The 20,515-nt window shown below is 48.2% G+C and overlaps 1 long non-coding RNA gene across 1 annotated transcript in view; it reads left to right on the top strand.

Annotated features, from left to right (window-relative positions):
- Positions 1 to 593: 593 nt before the first annotated feature.
- LOC123931717 overlaps positions 594 to 20,515 on the top strand; it is a 47,275-nt gene continuing 27,353 nt past the window's right edge. The window contains exon 1 of the long non-coding RNA XR_006816292.1: positions 594 to 678. This is a non-coding gene — a long non-coding RNA (uncharacterized LOC123931717). The remainder of the gene's footprint in view (positions 679 to 20,515) is intronic.

The following is a 20,515-nucleotide window of genomic DNA, read 5'->3' as shown; positions in this document are numbered from 1 at the left end:
CTGGGTTGGCGCCTGTGTCCCTTTAACAAGTTCCCCATTTTTTTAGTACGTTCTGGTATTACAAGATGCTCCAGACTTATCTTGTAGTTTCCCAGCTCCAGACCTAGAATCAGCCAGTTCTCCAAAGAGCCTGGTTTCTTTTATTGGAGAATGGTGTTTAGAAAACAAGATCTCAACATAGGATGTGCTCATTGCTACAGAGGCTCTTTGAATGGGCAGAGCTAGGAAAACTATAGATGTGTACCAACCCGGGCATGTACACAAATCTATAATTATATCTCTGTCTACCCATCTGTGACTATATTAAGCTACCCATGAGTTCATATTTATGCTAACTGTCCTTTCTAATGCATGCGTCTACAACACCAAGTATAATAAATTTTCTGTTATCTGACATGGTCAAGGAAGGCAGTGCCCTGGTTAATCAACGCTCCTAGATAAGTGAGGGTTAACAAATGAGACTTACATGTATTTTTGATCTTCTAAGAATTGGGCTAAAACATTAAAATGATTTCTAAGATAATAACAAATTTTCATATTGCACTTACTGTGTGCTTGGCACTTTACACTTATTACTCATTTTGTCTTCACAACTCTTCAAGTAGTTACTGTTACTATCCCAGTTCTGCAGATGAAGAAACTGAAGTGCAGAGTGGTGAGTTTGCCACTTGCTACATGGTGAGTGGCCGAGCAGCCATCGGAGTCTGCTACGCTATGCCTCCTTAGCAAGCTTTAGTCCTTTTTTGAGGGTTCAGGAGACAGTGGAGAGTCATGATTCTGTTCCTCAGTCCTAAGTGTTCTGCAGATGCACGGGTATGCCACAAGCAGGGTTATGATTGACTGAACACCAAGTAACCAAGAGTTTTGTTTCTTTGTGGTTATCTTGAGTTGCCACACTTTCTACAATGAATATTTAGTAATTTTATCTTAAGTAAAAGCCGTAAGCATCATACACATATGTAAAATAACAATAGCAGGCTGTGCCGCTTCACCGGAGAGTCTCCTTCCATGTCTAAGACTGGAAGATCAGGGTTTAATTTTAATAAGGTAAAAGGTAAGTTTTTCTTATACTTGATACATTTACTTATTTTTTTTTAAGATTTTATTTATTTATTTGACAGAGAGAGAGATCACAAGTAGGCAGAGAGGCAGGCAGAGAGAGAGGAGGAAGCAGGCTCCCCGTGGAGCAGAGAGCCTGATGCGGGGCTCGATCCCAGGACCCTGAGATCATGACCTGAGCCGAAGGCAGCGGCCTAATCTACTGAGCCACCCAGGCGCCCCTACTTATTTTTTTTTATAAGAACCTTATATATCTCCCATTTCCTTTTGCCTGTTAGAAAGCTCATCACAGCAATTGCACAGGTCTTTATGGCCAACTCAAACATTTTCTTGGTCATAATTTAACCCACTTTTTAAAATATTAACTCTAACTTGGGTCTCAGAATATGACATAATGAGTGAATGTGGGCCTCCCTCTTGCTGTAAACAGTAGATTAAGTTTTTTTTTTAAGTTCAGAACCGGGGGCACCAGAATCCTCTGCTCAGCAGGGAGCCTGCTTCCCTTCCTGTCTCTGCCTGCCTCTCTGCCTACTTGTGATCTCTGTCTGTCAAATAAATAAATAAAATCTTTTAAAAAAAAAAAAGTTCAAATCCAAGGCCACCCTCAAAGAATTTCCCCAAGTGCCAGAAATGAAGGAAAACTCACATCAGAGCGGTGCTCAGGGAAGTCAGGGCCGTGATGGCCCAGGAGACAGTGGATCAGGATATCAGCCCAAACGTTTTATTGGCCACAGTGGGATAGGAGACAAGGCCTCCGGTCACAAGTGGTGGGGGTGTTGAACTTGATCCCTGGATGAACCTGGGGTCTGGAATGGTTGCACCTTGTGATTAGGGGACCAAAAACATTGCCCACCTACCCAGGCATTGGAGCTTATCTTGTCAGGGCATTGAGTGAAAGAAAAATGACCAACTTGAGAAGTTCAACCCCCAAATTTCAACACATGGAACCCAATTTTACTCCTCCTGTTTGTTGTAGAAAACAGAGTGATATAGTGACATGAAAACTAATCACAGAGAGTTTAAATGTTTTAGTATTCACAGAAGCAAACTCAGACCTGCTCTGGAGGGGGGTCATTTTCATATGTCAGAGCTCACAGGACATATGCCTGTTTGCACACACACATGCACACACACAAACACACACACCCGGAGAAGATGAGCTCACATGGGGAATTGATACAGCTTTGGAGAATATCAGCAGACACAGCATCAAAAGAATGAGTGCCCCTGAGAACTTGAGATAATTAAGGAATGTGAGAAATGACCCTGAATAAAAATAAAGACTTGACGAAATACATAAGTCTTCACGTTGAAGCAGGACCTGGTTGCTGAGCAGGATGAACAGACGTGATGCACCCTTGAGGTGTTTGCTTTATCAGCCCAGTTTTCATAAATTGAGTGTTCTTTTTTTTTTTTTTAAGATTTTATTTGACAGACAGAGATCACAAGTAGGCAGAGGGGCAGGCAGAGAGAGAGGAAGGGAAGCAGGCTCCCCGCTGAGCAGAGAGCCCGATGCGGGGCTTGATCCCAGGACCCTGGGATCATGACCTGAGCCAAAGGTAGAGGCTTTAACCCACTGAGCCACCCAAGGTGCCCCTAAATTGAGTGTTCTTAAAGTAGAGCCCAGCAGACATAGAGTGCCGTCTGGAAGGTGGGGAATGCCTTTGGGCAGCCCTGACAAAAGAAGCCTCCCCTTTCTAGATGCCTAGACAAAGAAAGATTCAGACTACAGAAGCCCCTATTACCTGAAAGAATCCTCCATAGCACTCTGTCCCTCAGCGCTTGGCACACCGCTGAATGTCTGCACAGGACACTGGATTAAGTGGTTATGGGTTGACACAGGAGGAAAGACGAAAAGAACTGAAAATGAGTGCTGGGTGCAGTGACGTAGCTGAGCTGACCAGAGAGCTGCCCGCTTAGTCCTGCGCTACATGGAGCCATGGGTTTAGCAGCAAAGGCAGTCTCAGAAACTGAGGACAGGAGGTTGAGGATGTTTGCCTGCAACACTTTCCCCAAGTGTTTGTAAGAGAGAAGACACAGCACTAAACGGTCTCTGCTGGATATAATGTGACTGTGCCTCACTGAGCTGGTTAATTTGGTCCCCGAGACAATATGATCTGCCACTTGTTTTCTTACTCATACTTCAAGACATAGCTGCAAAGTCCCCTCCTGGAGAAACCTCTCTTCCTGCCCCCATCCCAGGTTCGGTTGTGCCCCTTCCTCCGTGTACCTTTGGTTCATGTCCGTAGAGTGTCTGTCTAGTAACCCTAACAAAAAGGCCCAGTGACCTGGCATGACTTTGGACCATGGGGCCAAATGATGGGATCTCCAGACAAACAAGGCTCCCACACCGCACCCATTCTTCACTTGGTGCCATACAGGCAGGGGTTAAGTCAGTTGCACTAATAGAGGTTGATACACATACAGTCGATGCCAGTCAGGCAAACTGAATCAGTTCATTAAGAAAAACCGCAGGGGCGCCTGGGTGGTTCAGTCGTTAAGCATCTGTCTTCGGCTCGGGTCATGATCCCAGGGTCCTGGGATCTAGCCCTGCGTCAGGCTCCCTGCTCTGCGGGAAGCCTGCTTCTCCCTCTCCCTCTCTTCCTGCTTGTGTTCCCTCTCTCGTTGTATCTCTCTCTCTGTCCAATAAATAAATAATCTTAAAAAAAAGAAAAAAGAAAAACCACAATTCAGGGGCACCTGGGTCGCTCAGTCACTAAAGCAACTGCCTTTGGCTCAGTCCTGGGATCAAGCCCCACACTGACCTGAGCAGGAAACCTACTTCTCTCTTTTCCCTCTGCTTGCCACTCCCCCTGCTTATGCTCTATCTTTCTGTCAAAAAAAAAAGCTCTTAAAAAAAAGAAAAAAAATCACAATTCAACAAGTGTCTTAACACGGTATAGACAATAGTTAATTGACTAAGTTCTGTTCTTCATTAACATGTTTTGGCATTATTTACATGGCCGTAATCATTTTATCTGCCTTTCCCAGCAGTTTTTTTTTTTTTTTTTAAGATTTTACTTATTTATTTGACAGACAGAGATCACAAGTAGGCAGAGAGGTAGGCAGAGAGAGAGGAGGAAGCAGGCTCCCGGCTGAGCAGAGAGCCCGATGTAGGGCTCGATCCCAAGAACCTGGGATCATGACCTGAGTCCAAGGCAGAGGCTTTAACCCACTGAGCCACCCAGGTGCCCCTCCCAACAGTTTAAAAAAAAAAAAAATTGGTTTTGCGGGACTTTTAAAAATATATTTGCTGGCCAGTTCTGAGGAAAAGAGGCAAATCAGGAGAGCCAGCAATCTATTTTTAATGTTTATGTACAGCTATATTATTATTATTTTTAACAAAGGATTTAAGCATTTATTTTAGCTGTTATTGTTCTTAAAGGCTTTCTGTGGATGTTGGTAGAACCCTAGAGGGATATACTCTTTGAATAGAGATAAATACAGTCTGTATGAAATAAATCACTGCTTAAATAGATTTCTTGACTTATTAAAAGTGGTTCTTATCATAAGCCCAAGTTTTGAATTGGGAAACGCATTTGTTAGAAGCACAATCTGGCATGCTCCAGTACTGAAATCAGAAGCAGGGCAAGAAATTCATGAAAAATCCATTTATAAGCTCAGCGACTCTCCTTTTCATAAGCAGCAACTTCTCTCCTGAGTTGGTTCAGACTCACAGCTCTTAGTGCAGAGACGGTTCTGCTCTAGAAAGTGCCAACACGATTCCAGTCTATTAATGCCTTGGAAAGCACAGAACTGTATCTTAGTGCAGCTCTTGGTCCAATCTTCCTGCCAGAAAGGAGCCTACAAATCTCCAGGAGCCCCAATTGTTGCTGTAAAACTGCAGGAGGACAAGGCAGTCTTTTCCTCTCGAGCCACGTGTGCTGGGCTGGGGCATGTGTCCAGGGTCTCTCTGTGCAGATGAGATGATAGATGCTACCAGGAGGTTATGGTATGAGAGGGGGAACAGGGCAGGGGGTCTACAGTACATGTAGTCACAGAATAAAGGCTATCTTGGGGGCAGAGATTAGTCAATAAACAAAGGACTTTCTCTATTGGGATGGCAAAAGGCTTGATTTGAAATAAGGCATGATCTAAAATAAATTGGTTAACTCAGTTTATTTATTTATGTAAGGATTTTATTTATTTATTCAACAGAGATCACAAGTAGGCAGAGAGGCAGGCAGAGAGAGAGAGAGAGGAGGAAACAGGCTCCCCACCAAGGAGAGAGCCTGATGCAGGGCTGGATCCCAGGACCTTGTGATCATGACCTGAGCCGAAGGCAGAGGCTTTAACCCTCTGAGCCACCCAGGTGCCCCTAACTCAGTTTATTTAAAAGCAAGTGGTGAAATTGGACCAAGGTCACAAACTGAGGCTTTGGGGGGCCATTTTGTTTGGATTTGGGGGAATACAGTGGCTCTTTGTAAATGGTTCTCAAACCTAGCTGATCTTCAGCCACCCAGGAAGCTTTTAAAATACAAATTCTTAGGCCTATCTCTTGATGTACTGAATTAAGTGTGGGAGGGTGGGACCCAGGAATTTTGAGTTTGGGACACACGGGACCTTAGAGAAAATGTTCAAGCTTAGGACAAGGCAGATCTGATTTTGAATCTTGCCTGTGTGACCTTGAGCACATTTTGAGTCTTCTAAAGCCTCAGATCCTCTAAGAAGAACAACTTCAGGGTAAATCAATGATATCCCAAAGATCTCAGAGGGTTGGCGCGGAGGCTGGACTTTATTGGGTATTTGGTAACTGTCTTAGTCCATTTGGGCTGCTATAACAAAAATACCATAGACTTAAACAAGAAACATTTGCTTCTCACAGTTCCAGGGGCTGGGAAGTCCAAGGTCAAGATGGTCAAGTCCAAGGTCAAGTGCTGAGAGATTCGGTTTCTGACGGCAGCCCTCTTCCTGGTTCATAGATGGCAGTCTTCTGGCTGCAACCTCACATTGGCCAAAGGGGCGAGGAAGGTCTCGGTAGCCTCTTTTATGAGGACAAGAATCCCATTCATGAGGGCTCCACCCTCATAACCTAATCACCTCCCAAAGGCCCCCTTTCCTACTACCATCACTTTGGGTCTTAGGATCTCAATATATGAATTTTGTGGGGACACGAACATTTAATCCATCGCAGTAACTGTGGGCTGCCCTCCCCTTCTTAACTTCAGCACACGATGGCCTTTGGGATGTCCGTGGACTTGATGATACTCAATTAAAGCATAATTAGATGACAATATAGCAGGTCAAGAAGCTGTCTGAATCACAAAGAGGAAGTGTGTGACATCCTGGTGAGTTACGATAAGCTCAGGGTGAACCTGCTTAAAAATGTGGCCGCCCAACCAGCTGAGCAAGCTGGCATACGCCTTGTGGCTTCTGATTCACTGAGGGACAGCTGTTGCCGTGGATCCTCCAAGCATCGGAAAATCACGCTTCGTGCTTATAGGCCCTCAATATTTTCAAGGTTCACTTGCTTCTCACCATAATTGGGTGGTGGGTGGCCTGCAGCTACCAACCCTGGACAGCACCTTGCTGGCCTAAGATCATCTTCAGAGTGCAGAAACTGAGGGAAGTCAGGGGTATGTGGAGCCACAGAATAAACATGACTTCCTGGCTTCCTGGATTATTCAAATCCTGGAGAAGCAGCACTATTTTTACACTAATAACAGCTGGTATTTATTGAGTGTTTACTTTGTGCCAGGACTTTTATTCTAATAACAATCTTATGAGGAAACCCTGTAAGGTAGGTACTGTTATCATTCTTGTTTTAAAGATGAGGAAAGGGGTGCCTGGGTGGCTCAGTTGGTTAAGCCTCTGCCTTCTGCTCAGGTCATGATCCCAGGGTCCTGGGATTGAGTCCTGCATCAGGCCCCATGCTCAGCCGAGGCTTGCTTCTTCCTCTCCCTCTGCTATTTTCCCCTGTTTGTGCTCTCTCTCTCAAATAAATAAACAAAATCTTCAAAAAAAAAAATGAGGAAAAACTGAGAAACAGGTTAAATAACCAGACAAACAAGTCTTTTTTTTAAAAGGTTTTATTTATTTGTTAAACAAGCATGGGGAGTGGCAGGCAGAGGAAGAAACAGGTTGTCTGTTGAGCAGGGAGCCTGCAGTGGAGCTTGATCCCAAGACCCTGGATCAGGATCTGAGCTGAAGGCAGATGCTTAACTGACTGAGCCACCCAGGTGTCCCCAGACAAAGAAGTATTGAAGGGGAGTGAGGAATATTGAAAAGAAAGGGCATTCCTAGCCCAGATTGTGCAAAGGCCCTGGGGCAAAAAGAAACAGTGCATCTGAGGAAAAGAAAGGCCAGAATAGCTGATATCCCGAGAACAAGAAAACAAGAGTCACCAGATTACACAGGCCCTCATGGATAACAGTGATTTTGTCTGTTACAAAAGTAGCAGGAAGCAATTGAGATTTCATTTTTAACTTTTTAAAAAATTTTATTAAATTTTATTTTTTCCAGTGTTCTGAAATTCATTGTTTATATACCACATTACATTAATTTTAATTTAATTTTAAATTAAAAAATTAATTTTTATTATGGAAATTTTAAAGTATATATACACAGAAGCAAAAGAAAATAAGAAACCCCTAGTGCATCACTGAGCTTCAACAATTAGCCATTTACATGTTTCAAGCAGGAAAGTGACATGATTCGCTAGCTTTATGTTCAAACCAACCAACCAACCAGCCAACCAACCAACCAACCTACCCACCCCGGCTCTGGCTACTGTGGAGAAGGAATCGGAGGGAGCAGATTGTTCATGGAGAAGATGGTTGGGAGGCCACTGTGCTGGTCCACGCCACGGGGAGTGTTGTGGCCCGGTGAGGGTAAACACAGGGCAGCAGACAGATAAGGAGAAATGGCAATGAGGGGCTCAGGGGTGGGCCTCCCAGAAGCAAACTCTGATGCAAGGATTTGAATTCAAGTAGAAGACTTGGCGTTCAGGAAATACTGACAGAAAAGTGGGGAAGAGAGATGAGGATTGCAGGACCCAGCACAACATGAATATGTATTCATGTATATGAATATGTAAGACCTATTGCTCATAAATTATTAAGAATTTAAAAACAATGGCGGTGGGGTATTCAGCTAAGCACAGGGCCTTTTAGCACCGGTGCCCTAGGCAGCCACACATGTTGCATGCTCATGAAACCCATCCTGCCTTTGGGCTTAATCCTGCAGGAAACTGGTGAAATGCTATAAAACATACACCTCAGAATGATGAGGGGTCATTGCTTGAAGGGTGCTTCTGGAGAGGTCTATCCTCCTGGCACTTCCAGCCTGCCTTGCCTAGGAAAGATGGCTTTCCCTGGCTTCTTCCTGTAGATCCTGGCAGTTAGAAGATGAGTGTCATTGTCACTGACCAGAGGTGGTCCCTCCTGAGGGACACCAGCTGGATGCATCTCCCGGCGCACGGGGGTGGGGGCGGGGTGCTGAGGTGGAGGGGGTGTGTCCAAAGAGACATGAAACGACTCTAGATCTCCAGCTTATCCACTGGAAGATCAGAGGGTCCGTCACGGAGACAGGGAGCACTAGAAGGGGAGCAGGTGGAGCAGGTCAGGGAAACAACTGAATGTGGTTTGAATGTGGTGAGCTTGCCTCCTTCACATGGAGCTGTTGAGAAGGCAGTTGGAGTTTTGGCTGTTAGGCTCGGGGGCTCTGCTGGCTCTGGGCGTGGACAAAAGTGCCTGGGGAAGGTGTGCAGGGGGTTATGGAGATGCCTCGTCCGCAGGCTGAGGTCAGGCCACAGGCACTGGGGGCACTAAAACCAAAATCTGCTCCCTCAGTCCCCGTTCCTGTGCCACCTCTCCAGGGGGCAGCTGGGGCCATCGCCCTCCCCAGGCTCCTGTAAGTGGCTTCTTGTTCCAGCCATGGTAGAAGCAGAGAGCAGATCCTTGAAAAACATCAATGTCAGGCTGACCTCTTGCCACTCCCCCCATGCACACTCCCCAAGCCAGGCCAGGGGCTCCCTGAGGGGGAGAAGGAAGTTCTAAAATCACCGGTACAAACCCTGAAGTCGTTCTCCATCCTTATCTCCAGTATCTGTTTCCTGGGTTCTCTCTGTGCAAATAAAACCCTAAGTTTACCCGTGGATATTAGAACAATGAATTTTTCTCCATGGCTTGTGACATGGCAATGGCTGGAGTCTCACCGAATCTAATTACCAGGCGCAGTTAACGTATTCAAAACTTAGTGCGTGGTTGTCCCGATGACAGAGGTATTCTTGCGTATTTCAGTGTCTATTTAAAGAAAGGTGCCCAGGCTCCATTTGTATCAAGAGAGGCTCCTGGGGGGGGCGCCTGGGTGGCTCAGTGGGTTAAAGCCTCTGCCTTCGGTGCAGGTCATGATCCCAGGGTCCTGGAATCGAGCCCCATATCGGGCTCTCTGCTCAGCAGGGAGCCTGCTTCCTACTCTCTCTCTCTTTCTGCCTGCCTCTCTGCCTACTTGTGATCTCTGTCTGTCAAATAAATAAATTAAAAAAAAAAAAAAAAGAGGGGCACCTGGGTGGCTCAGTGGGTTAAAGCCTCTGCCTTTCACTCAGGTCATGATCCCAGGGTCCTGGGATGGAGCCCTGCATCCGGCTCTCTGCTCGGCAGGGAGTCGGCTTCCTACTCTTTCTCTGCCTGCCTCTCTGCCTACTTGTGATCTAATAAATAAATAAAATCTTAAAAAAAAAAAAAGAGAGAGAGAGAGAGAGAGAGAGAGGCTCCTGGAAGCCACTTTATTTCTCACCATTGAAGTCAATCTGAGTTTCTAAATAAAGAGGAGGATAAATGAGTTGGACCTGCCAGGCCCAGTCCCTGGGCTCCCACGCCCAGTAATTGCTTCCTTATTGTTCTTTCTCATTAAAACAAAGGTCAAATCACATGGCATACAGTGTTCTCCCTTCTAGGGAAAGAAATCTCCCCAGGGGACCCGGGGAGGGGTGAGGTACCCAGGAGTGCCCCCCCCCCCCCGCCCCCCTGCAACTGTGGGTGGGGAGTGAGTTTGGGAAGAGGCCGGGGCCTCAATCTTGCCTGCTCCTCTGGTCTTCCTGGGCAGAGTCTTTTTACTTTTCTCGTGCTTCAAAGACTGTGCACACGTGAAACCACCTCTCAGGGTTTAGTGTGGGCCAGCTGAAGTGATCTGAAAAAGAGCCAGAGCGCGCATCTATGTTAGAACATTTCGATGGAAAGTGGCAAAAAGGCAGATGAACATATTCTATTTGTTATTGTGGAAAATTAAACATCTCACCTGTTCATTAATTTTTTGCTTTTTACTCTAGCTATTTTGGCTTAAAAACACAGCCCAAGAGAATTTATGTATTATCATTTATTATCATCTCATGCCTGTGTTACTCAGGAGTGATATTCAAATCTTGAGCCTCAGATGCTGCAGGAACACCAGCCCCAAATAGCCAGGAATGGTGCTGGTGTGTGTTAGCCCAATAGCAATGCTGCTGTCCTGTTCACTCTGGAAGTGAAGGGAGGAAGAGGGGACATCGAGGCAGGGCTTCAGGCGGCATTTGCATTTGTCCTGCTAGCTTGCTGTAAACCACAGGTGACGTGATGCTGGGGGAGAGCATTAGGTTACCGTGGCATCCCCTGGAAACTCAATTCCTGGGGGCTGGTTCTGTCTGCCTGCCTCTCTCTGTCCTCCTGATACCAGAGTAGGAGAACACAGATACCAAGGACTTGGAATCTGAAGATGGATAATCTGTGATATCGGAAATGACATTCTAAATTGGTTCCAAATACAAGGATGTTGAGTAATGGCACTGGCGCTGATCGTCTCCTGCGGCGTCACGCTTCAAAGATTTTTCAGCCAAATAGAGAGGCCTAATAGCCATCAAACTCTTGTCTGGTCTAATTACCATAAACCATTATAAATGGGATCTAATATTGCTAGAAACATAGACGCACAGCCATGGTCACGGAGAAATGGGGCCAAGAGATTGTTTCGTTGAGGGAATGTGACATCACACTGGGTTCGTGGGACCAGCCTGAGCCCTTGCTCAGGAAGTGAAGGAAATCTCTCCGAAATGTTTTGTGGTTGTTCCAGGTGCCATCGAATGTGGGAAAGAACTGGAATGCAGTACCATTCCGGGAGGAAAGTCAGGGGTGGTAAGCTCCCAGTAGGCAGTGTTGCAGCGGTAACCATAAAGCTAAGAGCTACCATTCCTCGAGCACTGGCTTTGTTGACAGGCTTCATTCTAGGGACTTTACATCAGTTAACTACCTTTTAAGGTAGGCGTGGTTTTTATTCCCGTTTTACCAGTGAGGAAGTATAAGGCATTAGTAGGCACCACTGGGTCACAACTTTCTTTAATCCATTTCACACAGTTGTTGACACCTTCTAGGTGCCTTGGGGGAAACACAGGAGATCCAGCTTTTGCCCCTAAGAGTCTGCCACTGTGTCTGGCAGACACACGTTTGAAGACAATGGAGGGAGGGCCCCTTGCGATTGGAGGTGCCCTAGGGAAGACTGGGGACTGGGGATATTTGACCAGAGCCTTGAGAACTGGTAAGATTCTCCTTGTTTTCAACCCCTCCTATCCCCGTGATGTGAATGGAAATTCCAGGTAAAAATGTGAAGTTTGCATCACTCTTCTCTCTCTGGCTGCAAACTGGATTTCAACCAGCCCCTCTGCCTGTCCCAGCTTCTCTGCCTTGCCCAGACGGGCTCCTTAGAGCCTTTGCTGGAGGATCAGGAGGGTCGTCAGACTTAGCAAATAAAAATACAGGAATCAGTTACATTCAAATTTCAGATAAATAGCAAACAAATTTTTAGTTTTTATTAGGTCCCGTACATTATTTGGGACATACTTATACTAAAAGACATTTTCATTTGTTGTTTATCTGACATTCAAATTGAACTGGGCTGTCCGGTGTTTTCATCTGGCAACCTAATATCCAGCCTCTGGGAGGTCACACTCAGCACCCTCAGGCGGGCGGCCTTGAACCCAGACCCTCCTGGTCTGCCTGAAATTCATTCATGAGTTCTTCAGAAATGGCCCGAGCACCCACCCTGAAGAGAGTCCCATGCCAGACAGTTAGGGGGTAAGATGAGCTGGCAGGGTCAGCCCTGGAGAACCTCCTGTTCGGTGAGAGAGAGGTCACACGTCCATTTGCAACACCGTGACAAGGTGGGAAGTACTAAGCTGAGTGGGCGATTCTGGGCCGACGTGGTCTTGGAGGGGACATTGCAGGAGGGGCTCCACCTGGAGGTGGGGAGAATGAGGCCTGGGTCCCCCAGAGCACATTCCAGGGCACCGTCTCTCCCTGGAAGCTTTTGAGTAGAAAGAAACCCAACTGGTCCCCAACGCCGGCCACCAGAGGGCGGGCTGGCTTATGAAATGACTTTCCTCCACCCAGGGGAAGAAAACCAACTGAGCTTCATGGACAGAGTTTTCCTTTTTCTTTGCTCTGAAACCATGTTAAAGAGGAGGGAAAAGCAAGGGCACGTGCCCTTGCTTTTCCCTCCTCCTTGACAGTAGAAGGTCTTCCTGAAAGCCCCACAGGAGCAAGGACAGCACCTTCTCGGGTCAGAGGAGAATCCCCAGCACCTAGTGCAAGGCCTGACTCCCCAAGGGTGCTCAGGAAATGTGACAAGAAAGGGAAGAGGAAAGAGGGAGGAAGACAACAAAGGAGGGAAGAAGAAAGGAAAGGAAGGAGGTAGGAATAGACTGAGGGAGGAAGAAAGGAAGGAGGGAGAGAAAGTGGAAGGAAGGGCGGGAGGAAGGAAGGGAGGGAGGTAGAAAAGGAAGGAGGGAGGGGGAAGGCTTCCTTGCTGGGCCAGGGACACACCTGCAGGTGATTTAAGTGTATCTAGCCCAGGGCTTGACACGCAAAAGACTCTTGATGAAATACTGTTTGAAAAAGAGAATGAGTGGCCCCTATGAAGGGAAGCACCTAGCATCATTTCCTTTCATACACTCAGGGTATTGACGGTTTCCTTTCATACACTCAGGGTATTGACGTGAAACCTGGGGAGAAGTGGGGGGAAAGAGAAGGAAGAAAGCAGGATGGTGGAAGTGATGGAGAATGGTGCTGTGTGACTTTGGAGAGACCATGTAACTTTTCTTGGGCCTCCGTGTCCACGTCTGTATAATGGATGTACTTCCCACCTTGTTACGGTGTTGCAAATGGATTTGTCCCTTTCCTCCCACCGAACAGGAGGTTCTCCAGGGCTGACCCTGCCAGCTCATCTCACCCCCAAACTGTCTGGCATGGGACTTTCTTCAGGGTGGGTGCTCGGACCATTTCTGAAGAATTAGATGAATGAATTTCAGGTAGACCAGAGAAGGGATCTCTGGGAGGGTCTGAGTGCAGGGCTTGGGCCAAAAGAGATCTCTCAGAAGCTGAGTATTAGACTGTACAAAGAAACACACGACGGCCCAGCTCAGTGTGAATTTCACTGGCCAAGTGAGAAAAATAGATGTGATCATGGTCCAGTGCTTTGTAAACTGTGAAGCGTGTACAAAAATGCGCTGTTGTCAGGGTCATTGTAACTCTCTCTCTTCCCCCTAAGAAATCAAGGGACAGAATATGTGTTGAATAAAAGAAGATTTTTTTTTAAAACAACTTGGAAGTGAAAGTTAATATCCTGTTTTGGAAGGTGACAACGAAACAAAGAAATCATCCATTGCTCTGTATAAGAAATGGCAGAGGATTTGGGGTGGGGGTAGATAGTGCAGAGAAGAGGAAAGAAGAGTAGTGCGCAGTGGGCTCTATGGGACAGAATGGCAGGAAGCTGAAGTCTTTTTTTTTTTTTTTAAGATTTTATTTATTTATTTGACAGAGAGAGAGATCACAAGTAGGCAGAGAGAGGGGGGAAGCAGGCTCCCCGCTGAGCAGAGAGCCCGATGCGGGACTCTATCCCAGGACCCTGAGATCATGACCTGAGCTGAAGGCAGAGGCTTAACCCACTGAACCACCCAGGGGCCCCAGGAAGCTGATTTCTTAGTAATAATCAGCAACCCTTACACACACTTACTCTGTACTGGTCACCGTCCTAAATACTTTCACTGTGCACACACACACACCTTACAAAATCATTTAATCCATAAATGGTTATTTGTGATGGACAGTGTATACCTCCTTTCCCCCTACCTCCGCTTCAGTAAAGATCGTCTGGTGGGAGTGTTTAGGGAGGGGCTGAGTTGCATGTTGGGGTCAGCTCTCAGCAGAGACGCAAGAACAGACTGGGGAGCGAGGCAGGAGTCTCACTCAAACTTCAGATGCCAGAAGTGGCAGGAGTAGGGCCTGAGTGCAACCATCCCCAAGGAGTCAGTTGGGGGGGCAAATATCAGATTTCTCATTGACAAGAGATCTGAGTCCCCCACAAACTTAATTTAAATTTCAAAGAACAGGATGGCTTCAACTGGCATCTGGGTTATAGGAAGCCTCCGTGATACGCATTTCGCAGAATAAATTGACCCAGAGAGGTTAGGAAACTTGTGCAAGGTCACACAGTGAGTGCCGTGGAATTTGAACTCCGTGGCCTAAAACACCCCTGGGGAAGATTTGTGCCCTAAAAATACAGTTTCTCTCACCTGGGTCCCCAGGCTGTTCCAAAGCTGGAAAAGTTCCTTTAGCCCTTTCTTCTCATCAGTAAGCTGCCTGGATCTTCCGGTAATTTACATTCTTTGGCCTGAGAAATGCAAAAGTGTTTCTTAGCTTGCCGCGAAATACTACAGCTAACATATGGCTATGAGGTCTGTCCTGGGCAGGCAGACCCAGCCCGGCCCTGGAGGAGCTCACAGGCAGGAGGGAGCTGATGAGAGGGTGTGGGCATGTGAGTTATAACACCCAAAGCCTCCTCCAAGCTTCCCCAGTGACCGTCATCCTCCAGGAGCTGGGGCAGGAGCAGTGGAGCAGGGGGAGGAAGAAAGTGTCCCTCATTTGCAATGATGGAATTTGGATCTATAAATAGTCGTCAGAAATAGAGCAGAGAGAGAAGTCATTTGTGGGCTTTCATTAATTCAGAGTGGCCTTTTTCTTCCTGATGAGACGAGCTATTTGGTTCTCTCCAAACTAAAAAAGACAGAAAGTACCTTATGTCACCAAAACGTCTATTTCCCCTTGATGCCTCTTAGGATGGGGAGTCACATCTTATGAGGCCCTTGTCAAGGGGCATATGCAGGCAAATGGCTGACGATGTGGAGGAGGGACAATGAACACCGGGGCTCCTTCCCTCCTTCTCCTTCCAACAAGGCACCGGAAAAAACTAATCAGCATCAGCAGCCAGAGGGGAGAAATTCATTAGCAGATCTGGTTTTGCATAATTTAGTAGTTGGCATTAGCAAATTAAGTCTGCTTGGCTTTCCCCATTGTAACGGTCATTAGAGAAAACGTGAAGAAAACACAGGCTCATAATCCCAGCAGTTTTCTAGAGATGATAATTAATAACAGCAATAATAAACCGCTAATAAGACTTCGCAATTTTCCCTTCTACTCATGTCACCCTGCTTGTTCCTCACCAACTGTAGCAGAGGAAAGCAAGTCCGGATTATTGTCCGATTTGATGGACAGTGAAACTGAGGTCTGGGAGGTGTGTGCAGCTGGGGAGGGCCTCCCTGCCTGCCTCAGGGGTGGCTGTGTGCAGGAAGTCATGACCAGGGCGTGGTCTCAGGAGAACCAGGCTCAGGCAGGACCTTCTCAGTGGGAACCTCCGTTCTCCCCAGGCCAGAACAAATCCTATTAACAGCAACAGCAACAATCATAAAGCTAACATTTGTTGAGTTACTTCCAGGCACCAAACACTTTACATACATACTATCTCAACAATAACTCACCGCCGCCCACTAGGCAGTGGCATCAGCCTCATCCGCTGGTGAGGAAATTGTCTGAGAGGTGCAGCAGACACCAGCTGGAGTGGCTTCCTGGTCCCTAGTGAATCTCTTTCTCTGGGAATGATCGGACACACGGGGCCAGTGGGTCTGCCTTTGTCACGTGGCCCTTGGCAGACTGATTGGGCCAGGAATGGGCAGCTGGCCTGAGCTTGGCCAATCAAAGCCCCTCTCTGGGATTTGCCAGGTCGGAACAAAGGCAGGGGAAAAGCCCCCCTCTGCTGATGGCTGGCACCAGGGCAGCACCGTTCTTCCCACGTGGAAGAAGTCAGGAAGGCAGAAGCATGATGGGGCGAGGAGGAGTGGGCAGCACCCTGTGGTGTTTGAATCCTTCCTTCTAACTGTCCCTGAGGCACATGGCTGGTAAGAAACTCCTCGCAGTAGAACTCTTCTTCTTTGAGCCGGCTAGATTTGGGTTTCTGTCTTTTGAAACCACGAGGCCTAAGCTAGGACCTTGCCTGGGGTCCCCCAGGAAGTCTGTGGTGTGAGAGAGACTGCAAGACCCTTCCTCACCATGGCATCCAGGGGCTCCTGGGGCTTCCCTTTCTAGCCATGTCTGGGAGGATGGGAGATAGCAGGGCAGGCCTCTAGTTTCGATGGTCCCCTGGCAGTGGGGGTCTGTAGGTCCCACGCCCTGCAGGGGAACCATAGGGAAGGGAAAATCAGTGGAAGCTGTGTCTTTAGCTGACCCCCCAAGCAATACACTTGTGTGGCATGGGGCTCGATCATGCTGCCCCTGTGCTCTGGGCAGGACTGGCAGAACTGGTCATTTGGGGCTTTGAATTTTTGAGAAAGAGGAGGCCATGGTCATCTTGGGATTGGAGGGAAGGGCCTGGCCTTTGCTCTAGATCCCAACCTGTGACCATGACTCTGGGGGCTCCCACTCCGTAAGTCAGCATGAAGAGACTCCCTGCCTTCTTCCCCTACTCCCGGGCCTCCCTAAATGTTAGGAATCTAGCAGGTGCTCTCTGGGATCTCTCTCCTCCCCATTTCCTAAGTCCTTTGTAAAAAGTTGGCCCCAGGCTCCTACTGGACCACAGAGTGCCCCCAGCCTGGCCTCCTGAGGGGGCAGCCTGAGGCATGTACCGCAGGGGGTTGGCACACAGGGGCTGCCGTTAGGCTGCCAAGGCTCAGACCGTGGCTCTGCCATTGCTCCTCATGTGATCTGCAGGGACATTCTTTAACCCCTCCATGCTTCTGGTTTCTAAATCCATAAGGAAAAAAGGGACAATTAACGTAAGTATCTGTCTTATAGAATGAGTGTTAGGACTCAAAGTCCTATTACAAGTCAAGCGCTAACCCCAGTGAGTTCAGCCAATGTTGTTAGCAAAGATGGGGAAATTGAGGTAAAAAGAGGGAAAGTGATTCCTCCAAGGTCACACTTGGGTCAGAGTCAGAACAGGGCTGGGACCAGAAGCCAGCCCCCACCACCAGCGAGTTAGCTCCTAGAAAGCTCCAGAGAACACTGTCCTCGCCCCCACTGACCACGCCCACCTCCTCAGTCAGATGCCTCCCACTGGGGTTTTATATTTGGCAACTGCCATGGGAAGAGCCTGAGGCTGGGTGGGGGCTATGTTTCTTCGGACTGGAGTTCATGAGGTGACCGAATCTATCCTGGTGAATCAGGCAGAAATTTGTGATTTACTGACCTTTAGAGAAAGCCATCAAACCCAGTCAGCTGCCTCCCTCCGAGACACAGCAGCCAGGAGGCCCTATCTCCATCTCCAGGTAGAAAGACACAGGTAAAGGCCCTAGATGCCCAGCTGGTGGGGGACCAATGGGGTCCATTGTCCCGTGCTGAGGGGGTTGCCTGTCACTCAGTGGTGTGTGTGCAAGCTGATGTCTGTGAGTGGGACAGGGTGGGGCAGCCAAGCCAGGAGCTGACTTGCGGGAGGGTGAGGCTGAGCGGCTTGGGGAAGGGAGACCTCTCCTTTTTGTCTTCTACCTCAGAAAGCTGCTTGAATTTTTTTTAACCAGTTCTTTTGATTCTTTTTACAATAATTAAAAAAATAATCAATTGATAAAAATAACTTTAACAATAACCCGAGTAGAGTCGAAGGAGAAATAAAAGGATGGAAGGGTTCCAGAGGCCCTGCCAGGTCCCGGGAGAGGAGCTGGCCTTGGCTCTGGCCTGCCTGGAGGTCGGGTGTGGCCACAGCCTCGGGGGAGCACCTCCTCAGATGGGTCAAAGTCTCTGTTTCAGGAAGAAGTTTCTAGTCACTGCATGCACTGAGGGGTGGTTCTTCCCTTGGTGGATTCACTAGTCCCTAGTCCGACCCTGGTTCCCTGCGCTGAAAGTCTGTACCTGGTTAGCCCTTCTGAGCACACAGGACTCAGGGAAGGTAACCCACACCCTAGAGTCCTAGGACACTGTGGTAGAATCATACATTCACTGATTAGACATCAGTGCGAATTCTAACCGGCAGACAGAGGTCTGTGTGGCCTGGCCCCCGCCTTTCTTCCCTGTGGCTGGTGTGATGTGGCAGGTCTGGTTATCAGAAGGGGTTGTGGGCACACAGCAATGCCAATGGCTTGTGCATTGGGAGACGGTTGGCTGAGGCAGCCCCCATTCCCAGTGTGGCCCCAACCTCCAGACCCCCTCAGGTCAGGCATTTCTTCTTTTAATTAACTGAAATTGGGCCCCCATTCCACTGGACACTGCTCAGGAGGGCATGTCTGTCTTGGTTGCTTTCAGAGCCAGCCACCCCCCTGTGACAGAGACTTTCTGTCTTTAGACATGTTATTAGCACTTGTAATCAGTTTCTGATGGGTCTTGCTGACTGAGGGTCCATCTCTCGATGGACAGACAATGCATTGATTCTGCTTTGCTCTGAGAAAATTTCATAGTTTAACTCTCAGAGAGTGAACTTCCTCTTTGTTTTCAAGTCTTTGGGTGCACCCTACTTCACCCAAATCACATCCCCATTTGGCATGAGGAATATAGAGACGAATAGCACACGGTCCCTGCCTTCCTTACAGTTGGAGAGAACACAGGGCATGCTTATGACTAATGAACTACATTTCTGGGAGTCTCTTCCTGGTACAGAGGCCAGGGGGGCCAAAGGGGACAGGAATGACCCACTTCTACCCTGTACACTGCCCAGAGGGCATCCACAGAGGCTCCCCACTCCCGGTTCCAGAACCCTCTGCAGTGAACACACACACACACACACACACCAGCCCCTACCCCAACTCCCTATGCACTGAGGGCATACTGTCTGCTTGCAAGGAGGCAGGTGGCCAGTGGAAGCCGTGACTGGCCCAGGTTGGGGAAGCCTCCTGCAAATCCTGGGAGATTAGTGGGGCCACTGCTCTGGCATCCAGTGTGCAGGGTCTTTGGCTCACCTTCCACAACTTCCCTGTTATCCCCGCTCTCAGGCTGCCCTCCCCAGGTGACATGAAGTCCTAGGGTCACATGGTATCTGGTAACGCAGGCCCCAGTTGCTTTTGTGTCCTGACTCCATCTGTACTCAGCCTGGAGGTCTTAGGGATGGAAAATGGGGCTACTATGTGCATTTTAGGAGACTGTTTTTCATGAGTTTGGTCTCAAAATGAAGGAATTGAGTTCCTAATAGTGCAATTTCATGCTTAGGCCTTCTTAGAGCTTCCAAAATCTCAACAGGATGTAGAACTTCTCTCACTGGTGGGACCTGGGCAGACCATTTATCCCATCTGAGCCTTGGTTCCTTTGTCTGTAAAGGGGAATGGAAACACCAGAACCTTCCCCACAGGGTCTTGTGGGAGTTAAGTAAGGAGATCCGTGTAATGGCTGAGAAGTCGGCCTGTGGCCTTGTGAGGCAAGGACTCAAGAAACACCAGCTTTTTGTTCTGAGGGTGTGGCCTCGCTGAGTTGACTGGGTAAGGGGCATCCCTCTTTGCTTTTCTGTCCCTCTGGCTGTCCTCTAGCTCATTAGTCCCCCTCCTTCACCCCGGCCCATTTCTCAGGAAGTGTGGCACTCCAGAAGGGAGGTGCCCACGGAGGGCTTGGGAGTCTCACCTTATGGGTCACTGGAGTTGATTTGGGTGATAATGCCCCAGCCCAGAGAATGCCCCACTTTCATCTTTTAATTAACTATGCTCTTTGCCTCCTGATGCACTCTTGTCAAGAAAATTACTCTTAATCATTTTTGGCTATTTTCCTTTCCAGTGAGTATCTAATTCCTGGAATGCTTCCCTAATTGCGCTGGGGTCACCGAGGAGGTAATGATGGGCTGTGTGTGTGTGTGTGTGTGTGTGTGTGTGTGTCTTTGCTGGAGGGGGTTCTGGACCCAGGAGTGGGGGGCCTCTGTGGACACCTTCTGGACAGTGTACAGGGTAGAAATGGGTCCTTCCTGCCCCCTCTCGGTCTCTCTTGGCCTCTGTGTTGTGTCTGATGTGGTGCCTGAGAGACCTGGCCACTCTCCTTGAGTCACATCAGCTGACCTAAGACATGGGCTGGGAAATAGGCCTGGGTCACCTGGTGTGGCCAGGAATGAGCCAGAGGTGGACTTGAACAAGAGGCCTTGTTTTCAACAGGTGCCCAGAGAAGACTGAGTGCGATGCTCTATCTCTGGGCTCATGCCTGGAAAGGCCACAGGGGTGCATCTGGGTTCTGTAGAGCAATTTCCTCTCTAGTCTGCTGAC

Source organism: Meles meles, chromosome 19, assembly GCF_922984935.1.
Source record: "Meles meles chromosome 19, mMelMel3.1 paternal haplotype, whole genome shotgun sequence".
Taxonomy (NCBI): domain Eukaryota; kingdom Metazoa; phylum Chordata; class Mammalia; order Carnivora; family Mustelidae; genus Meles; species Meles meles.
The sequence above is the reverse complement of the archived record's forward strand: the minus strand, read 5'-3'. Positions and strand labels throughout refer to the sequence as shown.